This window comes from Chiloscyllium plagiosum, chromosome 16, assembly GCF_004010195.1.
Source record: "Chiloscyllium plagiosum isolate BGI_BamShark_2017 chromosome 16, ASM401019v2, whole genome shotgun sequence".
NCBI classification, from domain to species: Eukaryota; Metazoa; Chordata; class Chondrichthyes; order Orectolobiformes; family Hemiscylliidae; genus Chiloscyllium; species Chiloscyllium plagiosum.
The window spans coordinates 31,764,927-31,771,718 of record NC_057725.1 but is presented as its reverse complement, the minus strand read 5'-3'; the positions used below and the strand labels follow the sequence as shown (position 1 = coordinate 31,771,718).

General features: G+C 43.9%; 1 long non-coding RNA gene across 1 annotated transcript in view; it reads right to left on the bottom strand.

The window, feature by feature from the left end:
- The window catches only part of LOC122558044, a 16,002-nt gene extending 12,201 nt beyond the window's left edge, over nucleotides 1-3,801 (bottom strand). Inside the window, exons 1-2 of the long non-coding RNA XR_006314019.1 lie at nucleotides 3,787-3,801; nucleotides 1,148-1,153 (exon numbers count right to left, since the gene is read on the bottom strand). This is a non-coding gene — a long non-coding RNA (uncharacterized LOC122558044). The remainder of the gene's footprint in view (nucleotides 1-1,147; nucleotides 1,154-3,786) is intronic.
- Nucleotides 3,802-6,792: the final 2,991 nt, after the last annotated feature.

Below are 6,792 nucleotides of genomic sequence, written 5' to 3'. Positions count from 1 at the left end.
TATGGGCAAACAGGAAAACATCTGTTCTCCTCGCTTGTACAGAGACACAGGAACAAACCCTAATTAAAGAGGTCAAAGTGGCCTCTGGATGGAAATAGATGCTGATAGAAGAAAAGATATGCCTAATCAATAACCTACGGTAGACTGACGTCAAACACCCTTATGGGAGTCAGAGATAAGAGTTTGTCACGGACAAGACAGGATAAACAGAAGTTGTGGGATCAGTCTTAAGGAAATGAGTGACGTAAGCGAAGCAGGGAACAAACAATGGAATAAGGAAAACATATGGGAAAAGAAACTGTATAAATTGTAAGGGTTTTTTGGGATATAGTGTGCATTTTGTCATTACCTTACCTGGTAGTTAGACAAAGCACCCATCTATAGGTGTACAAATAAATGGCTGATTCAGAAATTAGTCTCGGACTGAAATTATTAAAGTGAGTGAGCTTTTGTTTCTCACACATATTATAGGAGGGATTTGATAACATTGAAGAGGGTGCAGAGGCAATTTACCAGGATGTTCCCTCGGCTGTGCAGTTTTAGTTATGAAGACAGTTTGGAGCAGTTTTCCTTGGAGCAGAAGAGACTGAGGGGTGATATGATTGAAATGTATAAAATTATGAGGGGCACAGATAGGGGTAGACAAGAAGAATCATAGAACATAGAACATAGAACATAGAAGAATACAGCGCAGTATGGAGCAGAAGAGACTGAGGGGTGATATGATTGAAATGTATAAAATTATGAGGGGCACAGATAGGGGTAGACAAGAAGAATCCTTTCCTCTTGAAGGACGGATCAATGACCCAGGGGCATAGATATAAACTAAGGGGTAAAGGATTAGAAGGGGTGTGAGGAAAATCTTTTTTATAACCAGAGGATGATGTGAATCTCAAACTCACTGTCTGTACATGTACAAATCCTCACAACCCTTAAGAAGTGATTGAATGTGCAAGGGCCAAGTGCTGGAAAACAGGATTAGAATAGTTAGGTGGTTGTTTTTAACTGGTGTGGACACATTGGACTGAAGGGCCTTTGTCTGTGCTATAATTCTCTACAACACTAAGAGTGTTACTTAATGATAAGGAGCAAGCTGCCTCAGGGATAGTGCATGAGCAGGCACCCACAGCTCAGACATATTCCATACTGATATCTCAATGTCCAGGGAGCAGCATTTACTTAAAGCAAAAGATAAAGTACTAACCCCGTATTCCACCTAACTGTCCCATCTCCTTTACACCATTTTATTCCATTCCCCCCGCTGATTATTTTCCTCACTGAAACCTTAGTGATTGGCTGGAGGTTGTGTTGACACTTTGCTGTGACCAGCTGTGCTCCAAGGTGGAGTTGAAGCTTGTAGCCACCTGTGGCCAGGCAGAAGCCAGTTCTGACCAGGTCACTGTGTTGGAAATGGTTCAGTTGAGGATCAATGGTGAAGGACGAGCCGGCGTGGTGTTGAGGCTGTGTCATTGTCATTCAGTTCTGCTGCATGGTGATTTTGGAGAGTCAGGGGATTTTGAGAGTCAGACAACATTTCTCCTCGAGAGAAAAGGAACTAACAGATAAATGTCAGCAATGCTGACACGTCCTTTTGTGAGCAGACACTCTGCTTGTATTTTCTCCACAAGTGTCAGCAGAGCAAGTTTCGAAATAATTTTATATATTTGCCGGGCAATTCAGTTTTTCTCACATTTTATGTGTGAACCTATGACATGGCTTCAACAATATTATCAATGTTTGTTGGTGTAGTTGTTGGGACTTGAGGGCTTCTGCAGGAATCCAGCAGTGAGCTACATCACATACGGCAAGTTGTTGTGCTTGAAGTTTACAACACACAAACAGGACGTTCTGCAATGAACTGCCTGAAATGGTGAGGGATGCACTGTGGTGCAGACAGGCTCTGAGGAGGAAATGCATGTTTTGCTCTATCCAATATGCATGACTTTACTGAGGTTTCCATCTGCCTCTAACATGAACCAAAATCCACTGAAATGCATGCAATTAAATGACAACAGCCAGGGGCACTGAGTGACAGGGAGTTGAAACAATGTAATTAAATCTGGGCTTGACCTCACCAGAAGACTGCCCATTCAGTTCCATAATTACTTAGTTTACAAATACTGGTTAAACATTTGACTAGCTTAGGAGCATGACGACCATTCATGTCACCCCTTTTGCTTTTCCAAGATGAAATCAGCTTAACCTTGACCATTCCTTTCCAATTGACTTCATTTGGACACTCAGCAATTCTTCAGTCAACCAAATTACCATGGAAGCTTCTTTTATAGGATTCAAGGTGGAGCTGTATAAGGACCTTTGGCCAGCCACTTAAACAAAGACATTGTAGTCCAATATATTATAGCACCTGTACCTCTTACTGATCTCATTCAGAGCGATGTTCATTGCTCACTTCATGCCTGATCCCTCATTGAAATTCAAACTAATCCCGTCAGAGCCTACCAAAAATCTATATAGCAGAGTAGGAGTAATTAAATAGCATGACACACACACACACACACACACACAACAGGCATTCATGAGGCGCTGTAGGGCATTAATATCAATAGATTTGAATTCAACTGCATAATCCAGAATATCCCTTCCTCTACCATTAACAAGAGCTGAAGGACCAGCCCTGATTTATAAGGAGTGCATGAAAACATGCCAGGACCAACACTAGGAGCACCAGAGAATAAAGTGCCAACCTGGTGAAACTACAAGCTAGGACTACAGGCTTGCTAAACCCTAAATGCAGCATGTGATAGCCAGCTCTAAGCACTCCCAAAACCAATGGAGCAGACCTAATCTCTACAGTCCTGTCATGTCCAGTCGTGAACAGTGGTGGACAAATAAGCTGCTAATTGGAGAGGTGTCTACAAATATCCCCATCCTCAATGATTAGTGAACCCAGAACATCTGTACAAAACACATGGCTGAACCATTTGTGACCATCTTCAGCAAGTCAAGTTGCTGATATATTTAAACCTTCTCCTGGGGTCCTCAGAAGCACTTCAACTAATTTATTTCACTCCATCTAACATCAAGAAGTGGCTGACTGAATAAAGCAAGTGTTACGTGCTGTGACAATTCCAGCTATATTACTGATGACTCGTGCTTCAGAACTAGCCATGCTCATGACTAAAATACTCCAAACCAGCTGTGCATATATCTATCTGGGAAAGTGGAAAATCACCCAGATATGTCCAGTCTCCAAAAAGCAGAACAAATCTAATCTAGCTGGTGACCACCCCAACAGCTTTTGTTGGGATACTGAGCTGCTGAGATGCTGCATTAGACATACTGGAAACAGATTCTTCCCAGCTCATTCACTATACGTTGTGTGTTGTAAAGTGACAGAGATTTGAAGTAACAGTGTCTGGAAAGTTTAGGCACAACCTTGTCACCAGCACATTGCCAATGCAGGGACCATATCACAACAAGCTTCTGGCCTCAGGGCTGCACCACAGTGCATGGGAAATCATGTCTCATGAGTTTTTTGAGTTGATTGAGGTTTTTGAAGACGTAACCAAGAGGATTAATGAGGGCAGAGCAGTGGATGTGATCTATATGGACTTCAATAAGGCATTCGACAAGGTTCCCCATTGGAGACTTATTAGCAAGGTTAGATCTCATGGAATACAGGGAGAACTAGCCATTTGGATACAGAACTGGCTCAAAGGTGGAAGACAGAGGGCGGTGGTGGAGGATTGTTTTTCAGACTGGAGGCCCGTGACCAGTGGAGTGCCACAAGGAACAGTGCTGTGTCCTCTACTTTTCGTCATTTACATAAATGATTTGGATGTGAGCATAAGAGGTATAGTTAGTAAGTTTGTAGATGACACCAAAATTGGAGGTGTAGTGGACAATGAAGAGGGTTACCTCAGATTACAACAGGATCGTGATCAGATGGGCCAATGGGCTGAGGAGTGGCAGATGGAGTTTAATTCAGATAAATGAGAGGTGCTGCATTCTGGGAAAGCAAATCTTAGCAGGACTGATAAACTTAATGGTAAGGTCCTAGGAAGTGTTGCTGAACAAAAAGACCTTGGAGTGCAGGTTCATAGCTCCTTGAAAGTGGAGTCGCAGGTAGATAGGATAGTGAAGAAGGTGTTTGGTATGCTTTCCTTTATTGGTCAGAGTATTGAGTACAGGAGTTGGGAGGTTATGTTGCGGCTGTACAGGACATTGGGTTAGGCCACTGTTGGAATATTGTGTGCAATTCTGGTCTCCTTCCTATCAGAAAGATGTTGTGAAACTTGAAAGGATTCAGAAAAGATTTACAAGAATGTTGCCAGGATTGGAGACTTTGAGCTATAGGGAGAGGTTGACCAGGATGGGGCTGTTTTCCCTGGAGCGTCGGAGGGTGAGGGGTGACCTTATAGAGGTTTATAAAATTATGAGAGGCGTGGATAAGATAAATTGACAAAGTCTCGTCCCTGGGGTGGGGGAGTCCAGAACTAGATGGCATAGTTTTAGGGTGAGAGGGAAAAGATATAAAAGAGACCTAAGGGGCAAATTATTCATGCAGAGGGTGGTATGTGTATGGAATGAGCTGCCAGAGGAAGTGGTGGAGGCTGGTACAATTGCAACATTTATGATTGAGAAAGGTTTGGAGGGATATGGGCTGAGTGCTGGCAGGTGGAACTAGATTGGGTTGGGATATCTGGTCGGCATGGACGGTTGGACCGAAAGGTCTGTTTCCGTGCTGTACATCTCTATGACTCTAAGTGACTTTAACTAGGCCCAGTCCATACCGACTGCACTTTCACCCAGGTTCATCCCTGATCACATCCACACTGGTTCACTTCCACGTTTGGTAACTGAGCTCTGTTTATAACTTCTCTAGCACTGCGCCTCCTGCCTCTTGTTGCTCCACCTCAAATGTAGCAGGACGTTATATCAATGAGGTCTTGGCATTATCAAGCAAGACCTGCTCATGTAATAACACAGTGCTAGCCACAGCCTGTTACTGGGCACCCCTGCTGGTAGGATTGAAAGTTGATTGACTTGGAGTTGCAATCATTGGGGTTATTCTGTCCAGCCCTAATTACAGTACATTCTGAAGACAGGGCATAACCTACTGACAAGTCTCTTTGTACAGCCCAACAAAACTTGACAAAGAAAGGAGATATATTTAAAATGAATTGTCCCTGGCTTTAATGGAGAGAAATATCTGCGATCGTCTGTGGACCACTCTAATCTAATCCAGAATCCCTGAATTCACTATTGCATTTATTAATGAAAGTATAAAAAAAAATTGATTACAAACTGTGAACAAAAGCTTGCCTACCTTTTTCCCATAAATCACACTATTATGTGGCAGGCTGACAGGTTGGGGATTCTCTGATGGAAAGAATGAAATGTGTCAAAGTGAGTCAAGGCAAGAATTGGAACTGATTCACAGCACCGCAATGCACCGCAATACATCAAATGGCAATAGCAGACATTGTAATTCAGTTCCTGTCACGACTTCCTCTAAAGCCCAAGGAGGAACAAATGCCTTCCGACATCCAGCAGCTGGCTCTAATCCATTGCCAAATCAGTACAAAGAGCAAATTCTTTCCCATCGTGCTCAATACTACATCCCCTCTGGCAGGGTCAATAAACCAACTGAAGAGCATTGGTCAGGATTTCACCAGATATGACACTGGAGCTGTACAACTGGTGAACAACAACAACTCGCACACTCAACCCAATCGTCATCATCATCGTTGGCGGACCCTCGCAGGATGACCCTCTTCCACTCTCAGGGTGAGTCTGTGGGTAGCTGTACAGACCGATGCAGCTTCCATAGACTCTGCCATACTTAGGCCAGAAGATGGTGGTGGGAATGGCTTGGATAGGGCATTGATGATGGCAGCAAGCTCCTTGCGTTGTTTCCGCCTGGCTTCCACTTTTTCCCATCAGCGAGTCTTAAGGTACTTGACACCTTCCCAAATGCTCCTCCTCCACTTCAGACCGGTGATTCCCAAGTGTCAGTGGGAATGCTGCACTTCTGCAGTGAGGCATTGAAGGTATCACTGACAGATTTCCTCTGTCCACCTGGGGCCTGCCAGTTATTTCAATCAATGGAACACGCCTGGCTGATTCACAGGAGCATTGCCAATCTTGACATTGAACTATATAGAGACAGTAGGGCAGATAATCAAAGAGGGAGAGATAGAGACGTTTGCAGAAGGAACGCCAGAGCTTAGGGCAGAATTTCTCAAAGTTGGATTTGAGACCCCATGTGGGGTCATGGGCTAAAATTTTGAAGTAGTGAAATAAGACCACAAGATCATAAGACACAGGAGCAGAAATTAGGCTATTCAGCCCATCAAGTCTGCTCCCGCTTTCTCCCCACATAACCCTTGATCACCTTGGTACCCAATAACCTATCCATCTCAGTTTTAAATATACTGAATGACCCGGCCTCCACAGCCTTCTGTGGTAATGAATTCTATAGATTCAGCACTCTCTGGCTGAAGAAGTTTCTCCTTACCTCTATTCTAAATCGTCTTCCCTTTATTCTAAGGCTATGCCCTCGGGTCCTTGTCTTCCCAACATTCACTCTATCCAGGCCATTCAGTATTCTCGGAGAAAGTGAGGACTGCAGATGCTGGGGGTCAGAGCTTAAAAATGTATTGCTGGAAAAGCGCAGCAGGTCAAGTAGCATCAAAGGAGAAGGAGAATCGACGTTTTGGGCATAAGCCCTTCTTCAGGAATGAAGAGGGTGTGCCAAGCAGGCTAAGATAAAAGGTAGGGAGGAGGGACTTGGGGGAGGGGCGTTGGGAATGCGATAGGTGGAAGGAG